Genomic DNA, 9,803 nt, shown 5'->3' with positions numbered 1-9,803 from the left:
AAAGCAGTTGCCTTTGGCATGTTTTTATTCATTTTTGGTTGATATGGGGAGAAAGGTTGGTCTGTTTCATGAAGTTTCAGTGCTTTGCAAAGTTATGATGAAAATAGAAGTTAGAGTAAATAAGTGTTGAAGTAAAAATTGTTCAGGCAATATTTATATGAAGAGTGAAAAATCAGGCAGCAAATAATTTTCAAAACCAGCTGCATTATGTAGTTACCCTAGTCATAGTAACAATTAACATCCAAGTATTACAAAGCAGCACTTTGTGCTGTGGGGTGAGAAAAATGTGTTTTCTGGCTGTTCAACAAAGCCATTAAGTGAGAAGAAAAGCCAGTCACTTTGGTTGTTGTTCCTTTCCTAACTTTGTGTTGTCGAACGTGAGGAAAAGCCTGCCTTGCCCTCTGCAACTCTTCTTGCCCCAGGCTGTGACTATATTTGTTTTAAACTTTCTACCACTATGTGTTAAACCAAAAGACAACATTTTGATATTGCAAATGTAGGGAAGTTTTTTTTGGTTTTTGTTTTTTTTGTTTTTTTGTTTTTTATGTAAACTCAGTGTGTCTACGCCTTCTTTCACTTTTGCCACTGTTACATTCACAGGTTACAGGTCTCTGTAGTAGGCTTCTGTTGTTGCATGGAGGGAAAACCATTTATTCTTTTGCACTAGGGACCTCCTTGGAAACATCCGTTGAAAGTCTGATTTTGTACTTTCTGTTGCAATACCACAAGCTTCTTCAATTCTTTCAGTTTCTAAAACTCTCAGTGAGAATTTGAACAGCAGTATTTTGAGCACAGAGGTACCTGTGCAGCTGGTCACCGAAGGCCCTTTCACAGCATTTTTTTCTTGTTCAGATAACCAGTTCCTTTGAGCCAGAGCTCCTTTTTCTGTCCTCTTTGTGTACTATTCCATCTTTTGCTGGTGCTTGGAAACTCTTGTAAATGGGAGTTGCCCATTGCAGTTCTGGCAACCTTTTTTCCAAGTACCCAGCATTGCTTTGGTCCGTGTATTTACACACTGACTGTGTCGATGTCTTTGTGGTTATGGTACCCTTTTGGTAGTGTTGTAGATTCTGTGTTGTGCTCACAGGCAGACATCCACTGTCAGAGAGGAATATGAAAAAACAAACAAACAAACAAACAAATGAACAAACAAACAAAACAAGAACAACCACAACCACAATCACCCAGTTGCATACTCAATAAGCCTACAAATCTTCCAACAGAATATAGAACTTCTCTCAGGACTGTGGGATTTCATTAGAGCCATAAAGGCTTTTACTTTCTTTTTGCTTCTCTGATGTTTGGATATGTAATTTATATGAATCTCATTTGTTGCAGAGGTGAGACAGACATATATTGCAGCAAGGAACTTTTCTTGCATTACAGGAGAAAAGGGAGTATACAGATCCCTAATTTAAATATGTATTGACACTAGATATTATGAATAAATGGTTCACATTTTGAAGATTTTGCAAAGGTAAATTTTACAAATGAAAGGACTTCACAAAGTGAAATATGTTAGGGACTTCAAAATGAACAGAAATCTTTTCAGTTGAAAAAAAAATGAGCAGCATACAGAAATCATGTATTACACATCACTTTCATTATGGAAAGAGTCTGGTGATACTTTCCTTGCCCTCAATTTTTCTCCTGTAAATCTGGGTGTCTAAAGCTCCGTCTCCTGTGTGAACATTTATGCAATGAGTAGCTGCGCTGAATCTGCTAGATACATTAGACTTTAGCTGAGCATCTTTGTAACATGAGAGTTCAGTGTGGACATTATTGGCCAGGTGGATCTTTATGTAATTTCACAATTGCACACCACAGATTCATTAACCTGTTCTCGTATTTAAATTAACTTGATTTTAATATTGTAGGGACAGTTACTTGAGATTAGTCTGTTGAAATCACTATAATTTTCCTAATCAAATGATTATCAGATTTGGTTTTAAAGAACCTCAAATTCCTCAGGCAGGAGCTATTATATTTCCATTCCTTAAAAATTTTGAATACTCTCAAGAAATAGTCAATGAAATAAGTGAATAATTATGATAAAGCAATTATTTATTTTCTTTGAGATTTACAGGAGTATTTGGCGTGGTTTATGTTAATGAGGTGTTCAAAACCTTTCAGTCAAATGCACCAATATGGAATCATAGAACCACAGAATCATTTAGGTTGGAAAAGACCTTTAAGACTGAGCTCAACTGTAAACCTAATGCTACCAAGTCCACCCCTAAACTGTGTCCCTAAGCCCCACATCTACATGTCTTGTAAATACTTCCAGGGATGGTGCCTCAACCACTTCCCTGGGCAGCTTGTTCCAATGCTTGACAACATTTTTGGTGAAGAAATTTTTCCTGAAATCCAGCCCCTGGTGCAACTCTTGTCCTATCACTTGTTACTTGCACAAAGAGACTGACTGACACTCATCTGGTTATAACCTCCTTTCAGGTAGTTGTAGAGAGCAATAAGGTTTCCTCTCAGCCTTCTTTTCTCCAGGCTAAACCACCCCAGCATCCTCAGCCACTCCTCATAAGCACTGCTCTTTATGTTTCAAATTCATAACAAAATATCTGATTCTCAAATAAATATATTTATACTCTATGTGCAATGAATGTGGAGTCATAGAACATTAAGTATATTGCATTCAGGGAAGGCACAACAAAATAAATGAATGAACAGCTTCAAATACATTGAATGTTGTTGTAATTAAAAATATGTATTTTAAAATTTCACAAACAAAATACTGTTCACTGTTCTGAAGGCAAATTTTGAATCCATAATCATGAGAGATGTGAGTAAGGACTGAATAGTATTTTACAAATGGATCTGCTAAGGTTTAAGGTGCGAAAGGACAGACAAAAAAATTTGTTTCTTTCTATCTTGGCATAGGTCCAGGAAAACTTTGATGCTAATTTCATAAAACTTTACTGGAATGTACTGCTGTCCCTTTTTATTTCTTTGACACTGTCCTGTCTTGCCTTCTCACATTTCTGTCTTTTATCAGTTCTGACCTTTACTGCACCCTGACAGTTTGCTGTATCTAAAATTTTTACTATACCTGTAATTTATACAAGATCATTCTTGCGATGAAGAATATAGCTTCTGCAGCATGTACTGAAGTCCTTGAAGGCTGCAAGGGCTATGTCTGCACTGGTAAGCAGAACAGACAAAGAGCACTTAATCTGTAGTGCAAAATAAAGAATCAGAGATTATGTAGATTTGAAGTGGCCTCTGGAGGTCACCTAGTCCAACATTCTGCTCAAAGCAGGTCCATATAGATCAGGTTGCTAAGCAACTTGTATAGTTTTTTTAAGTATCCCTAAGGATGGAGATTTCCCATCACCTCCCTTATTCAAACAAACAAACAAACAATCTAAAAGAATAGCAATATACACTTTTCATGTTTTTGGAGTCCTTCTAGACTCATCCCATAGACTGAATACCCATAAACAGCAGCAAATTTTAGGTTTACTTGCAAAGCAACACTTTTGGCTTGGTTTTATCTAAAGGAAACAAGTTCATGCCATTCAAGAATAGTTTGCCAAGTGGAGAAAATCACTTCTGAAAGAGCTCTCCTGAGCTCAACTAAAATGATCATGGTTTTCTTTTAGGAACACAATTCTGTCATGACTTCCTGATAGGACATTTATGTTTCTTCATCTCTGTTGACAGCTTTGATGGAAAACATGGCTTATTTTCTGTGTTATAGTCTGGTAACAGTGATGGCTTCTCCAGTTCCACGGGCATTTCTAGCAGAGATACATAGGCCTTGGAGGTCCCCACAAAGCTATAGGAAATTTGGCATCTGCTAGAGATGAGGAGATAAGACAGATTTCTTGCTTGATAATGATATCTGCAGGAAAGGGATATCAGTACCTGATTTTCTTTCTGAAACAGCAGATTTGGGAGAAAATTTCAGGACAGGGTGAGATGATAGGTAAGTATCAGCTTACACAGATCAACTTTTTAATTTTAGGAATAAGTAGAGCTTTTGTTTTTTTTTTTTCTTCAATAAAAGAAACTTTGTTGAACAGTGAAATTTTGATTACATACCCTTTTTTCCCACAGACACATCAGAGAGAGCACAGCTTTTGCTGTAATGATGTGAACCCTAGGGATCAGAGGAGTCAAGACACAGAGTTTTTCAGGAAATGAAATTTTTCTGTGCCTTATGTTGATTCTGAAGAGCCCTTATCACTTATTCTTTCCAAAAGGTGAGATCTTGGCAGAGTCCTAACTGAAGTTTAGCATTTTGAGTGTGAATTGAAACCTGTAAATTACAGATAGAGTGAACAAATTATGCTCTTGGTTATGCTGGTATAGCCAAGCAGTCACTCAGGTGCTGTTACATTTCTTGCAGCTGGAGAACAGTAGTTTTCAATCTAAACTCCATTTAAGAGAAATCAACATTGAGAACAAGCCTGAAACTTCTGACAATATAACATGAATTTGCTGTAATATAGTATAAAATTCTGCTTCACAAATGGCCTTTGCCCCTGAACAAATGGATTTGTGAGGGTTTATAGGTATGGTACCAAAACAATAATTACAAATATGTAGCTATATACACTGTGGTTACACTGTGGTAATGTAAACATCACAGGCATGTTTGTACACTGTTCTTTTTTCCTGCAGTCTTGTAAGAAGGTGCAAAATTTTTGGTGACTTGACAGTATGTTACTTTGATGCTGATTTCTCTTTCTTCCCATTTAAATACACAGCCAATGAATAGTCAGGTCTGGTGGCATGAGGCCTGTCTTAATAGATAAAGCTATACTATCCTGAAAATAATACAGGCTTTCGTCAACACTTTCTGTGTGGTTTTGTGTTGGTTTTTTTTTTTTCTCCCTCAGTCTTTATTCCATGCCAAACATGTCCCAGGGCTTGTGATAATTAGAACACAAAATACAGTGAATACCATGGTAGTGCATCACACCCATTACCCTTTCTTATCTGAAAAACAGCTCTAAATTCTGTTTAGTTGATGAGGAAAATACTGTTGCTGGTTCCTTTTAGTTGCCACATGTGTGTGACTGCTTGTGGTGTCTCAGGAGAAATGGTAAGAAAAAACACAAGAGATGAATGTGAGATGAACAGAAACAAACAGAACAGGGGAATGTACATGAACAGAAATGGGAAGGAACATTTAAACACTAATTTTCCCACATTATCTAGTACTGCCTGTGGCTCTGTTCCATATATTCATTAGTTACTTTTCTCAATGTCCAAGCAGTCTATAGGACCCTCTGTAAAGGGATGCTTTGTGATACCTGCTTTATAACCAACTATATCTGACACCAAAATATACAATTTAAGAAGACAGGCAATGCACAAAATATGATGGAGAAAAAATACAATTTGTTAAAATAAAACTAGTCCAAGAAGACTGCTATTAGCTTCACTTTTTAAAAATAATATCAGTTTTACAAAGGTATAGGATGGTCATGCTCTATCCTATTTTATCTGCTCACTTCAGTGGAATAGCATGGGGGATAAATCTGGTTGTAATCTTCAAGCAGCAAGCAGCCTCTCTTCATTAAAAATAAAACACTCCATTTAATAGAAGACATCAATTATCCTGTGCTATGTAAATCAGAGGTAACTTAATGGAATCAACAGAGTGGTACTGAAGTTGAAATGTTTGGAGATTAGATTTAGCCAGATCAGATTCTTTCCAAAATTTCTAATTATCAGCATATTTTTATGATCCTTCAGTTTAAATTAAATTGGCACAGAAACTGAGTAGGGTATATCATGTCCTTTAGTCTCTATGAAAATGGAGCAAAGAGTATATGGCATTTCCTAGACTTCATCCCTCTTTGCTTTTTGACTGAGGAGATTACAATTTCCTTTCTACCTTCATTTCAGTAAAAGATTTTTTTTTTTAATGTGTGTATGACATCTTTTCATATAAAAGAAACATTCTGAATTCTTGACAAAACCATAAATATGGCACATGTTAGAACCACAAATGTAGTGGCTGATCTGGAGACATGATGCAAAATGTTGCGCTATCTCAAAAAGACATCTTATTCCAGGATGGAGTTAAGGATGTAAACTTACCAGATGAGCCTTCTTGATGTCAAAGGCTGTGACTCAACACTAATACATGGAGTTATTTTTGCCTTTACTGGTATATAATGGGTAGCATTCTACATTTTCTCAAAATTAAAGTGCTATTCAAAGGCCACAAATTGTTCCTTTCAAGAACAAGTGGTCAATAAATCTGATCTGCAGAAAAGGATATGCAAGTGAACATCTTACCTAGTTTGTATTTATGAGGGAAGATTTTCATACACAACTTATTTGACAATGCAGATATAATTTGGTTAAATTTTTAGGATCATATTATAGAAGAATCCAGAACAGGAAATATGAGGTTTCTTACATTCCTCTAATCTTCCACTCTGTGATGCATTTTCTCTCTCAGTTTGATATGATACCTCTTTCAAGCTGCAACTTTGGTCCCCTGATAATTCACTCTAAATTAATGCTATTTTTTCATGTGGGAGACTGGAAGAACTAGTTGTGTGTGTTTCAAGGGTATGTGAAGTGGAAATCTGTCAGCATTTTCCCAGCATGTCTTTTGTCCAGGGAAGCCCCAAATATGCTTTGTGTGAACCACCCATCACAGGAAGCCCAAGTCTCATTTTTCTCAAAGCAACTGTTTTAGCACTTGTTCACTCTTTTTATTTTGTGTTTGGCTAGTTCCTTTCAGTAACAGAAAGCACTTTACCCAAGACGCCCCAAAAGGCACTCAGTAAAAAAAAAGTAGAGTGTGTCCTAAAAGCATAATTGGAGGTGGATGAGCATCTTGCTGTTTCTCAGCATGACAGGGACATAGGGCAGTGCAGGTTCAGCAAGACAAGAAGGCAGGTGATCTGTATGAAAATCTGTGACAAGAGGAAGCAGTTATTTCCTTAGCATGACAACTTTTGACCACAATGACATCTGGGTATCACTCACCGTTCTCAGCTTTCTGGGCATGAGGCCAGATGAGGTCAGGTTGGATGTCCTTATGCCCTTACATCCATCATACCCATTTCAATGTTGTTTAGTAATGACATTATAAACTTTTGTACTTAGCTCATATAGGAGGAGTTGATTAGGTTTCCTAGATGATAATGAGTACAATAAATATATGCCCCTGCTATTGCTGTGTGTATTCAAAAGCATTAAATTGCTCATCATTATTCTATTGCAGGAATGAAATTAGAAGACTCTGTCATTAGCCAAATGATGACGGCCATCACTTTTTAATCAAAACGTATAATTTTATGGGTTATGAGTTAACTAATGGCTGTGGAGCCTGATTTGATATAGATACATCAGTCATAACACAGGTGTCAGAGAGGATCCTGGTTGATATGACAAAAAATGCAGTTCATAAGTATGGTAGAGCCTTTTTTTGCATCAGTAGTAGTCACCTTTTACTATTTCTAGAGGCAGAGAAGATGACAAGTGTACCTAGATTTGCACTGTGGTGGTGATTCTCGATATAACCTCCTCTGTCTGTAGCCCTCTCTGTAACAAACTCGGGGAGAGACCTCCAGCTGTCGATGTTTCAAATATCCATGGCCCACCTCTGCTATGTCTTGGCTGCACAGCCTTGGGTCAGGCTGCTGAGAAAGTTGCTAAGTTGAAACAAAGCTGAGACGGAGTCTGTCAAGTCTTCAAAATAAGAATTTTTGAGACATGGATCATGAGAAGCTCAACAATTCAAGAAGGAAAGTACTGGCCTGACAGCATGAAAAATCTTACAGGGAAGAAGAGGGTGATGAGGATTTGTCCAGCTGTCAGTGCCATTGGTGTGTTGGTATTGATGGAACTAGTGGATGACAGAAGCTCAGCAGCAGAGGTGGAGGCCACCTCTTCCCCTGCTGACTGATCCTCTCCTTACCAGCAAAGTCTCTTTGAGTATCTTATTAGGGTCGGGAACACACTAATGACTAGGCTAGCAGTGAAATCCTAGACAGTTTGTGTGCATTGGCCAGTAAATCAGTGCTTTGTACTTTTAAGTATACTTCTTACACGTCACCTCTGCACAGCCCAAGGTACCTAAACAAACTGGGCCCAAACCATAGCAGTAGCAGTATGAACACTTAAAAATACGCCTATATTTTTTTAAAGTGTAACATAGATCTGTGTACCTCTAATCAAGAACAAAACACACTGCATTTGTCTAGAAGAATACTTAAGAAAGCATGCCATTTTGGCGACAATTTGATAAACCACAGATTTTTCTAGAGGAAAAGACAGGAAAAATCAAAGAACCAGGGTAAGCAAGCACGGCAGCTTGTAAGCAGAAGGAAGGTAAGAACAAGATTGCCTGTGTAAAAACCAATAACCCCATTTTTATCCCTGGAGCTGGTATTGAATGATAGAAGGAATGATTTCCGAAGCCTTGCTTCAAACAGACATGCATGTAGATGTCCTTGCTGTATTGCAAATTCCTTTGCTTTTGCAGCACTTCTTTCTTTCTACTGACATTAAATCGTACTTTATTTCAAAATGCCCCTGCTTTCCAAAGGAAACCCAGAAGATTTCAAAACCCTGCAGGGTTACTGAAGGTCCCTGCCTGGTGCAGCATGCTCTGAGGTCCTAACTACAGTGAGGAAGCTGCACAGCTTCACCTGGAGTCATGATGGGTGGCACAGGTCCTCTTGTCCAAGGCTATGCACTCAGAGAAACTAGAGACCCTGTACCGTGTTTAAGTATGATAGGATATAGAACCTTCAGGGACCCATCCCAACCTGCAACACTGCTTGTTTTTGTTTTAGTTCTGTGGTTGTTGAGGACTCTGTGTGTGTGTGAACTCCTTAATTTATTATTGTTTCCTGTTTCAGGAGCCGAGAACTGGAAATGCCATTTTACTAAAAGACAACTGCTAACTTTTGCTAAGTGTACCATAACAGTATGTAAATGGAACTAGAGTCTAAGGTTATCGGCACATCTCAGGTAACTAGAAAAGCGTGAAAATCCATTTCCTAGCTTGGAGGTCCAGATATTATTTAAATAAATGAGACCAGACAACGTTTCATTTCCCTCACTTGGAAATAAGGAGAACCAAAAGCTGAGATAATGGAAGATTGTCCTCAGGATTCAGAGGTGGAAGTGGGAGTCGATAGGTTGATCTACGCTTTTAAATCAGTCTTCGATTTATTTCTTTCTTTCAAGCTTGTATGATATTTTCTGATTTGGAATAATTTTTTAACTTGTTTGTAAGTTTAGTAGCAGTGTAAAAACGATGAATTGCCTATGATACAGAATCAAGACAGATATTGAATTGAAATAAGGGAAAAGATTTTACGCTTTGGCAAATGTCAGATGAGTTCAAAGAGAGCTTGGTCATAAATACCCAGGACAGGATTTTACCTTCTTTATAAAGGTGTGTAGCATAAGCCATTTAGCTGTTCAATGAAGAAGAATGTTTTGTGCTTTTTTCTACTACTTTTAATCTTTTTTTTCTTAAGAAGTTTTGACTCTGTATATGTATTTCCAAGCAAGCTGTACTGCTCCTGAGGTGTACAGTCTCTTCCTCTCTTAAAAACTGTAATTAAAGTAGTGTTGTAGCAGTGTTAGCTAATGAGAGTCCTGCTTGTCTCTCTCGAGGCTTCCTGCTGGAGGGTGAGGGCTCCGGGGCACTTGTGCTCCAGAGGACAACGAGGGGCTGCCGAGCTGGCTGAAAATCCAATTTTTACCCTGTGGAAAGTTCTGACATTCTGCAATGTTTTCATCCTAAATAATAAAACTTTAAGTTTCTCTCAGGAGATACATTTTCCCAAGAATTTTGATTT

This window comes from Falco biarmicus, chromosome 3 (assembly GCF_023638135.1).
Source record: "Falco biarmicus isolate bFalBia1 chromosome 3, bFalBia1.pri, whole genome shotgun sequence".
NCBI classification, from domain to species: Eukaryota; Metazoa; Chordata; class Aves; order Falconiformes; family Falconidae; genus Falco; species Falco biarmicus.
This window is presented reverse-complemented; position numbering follows the sequence as displayed.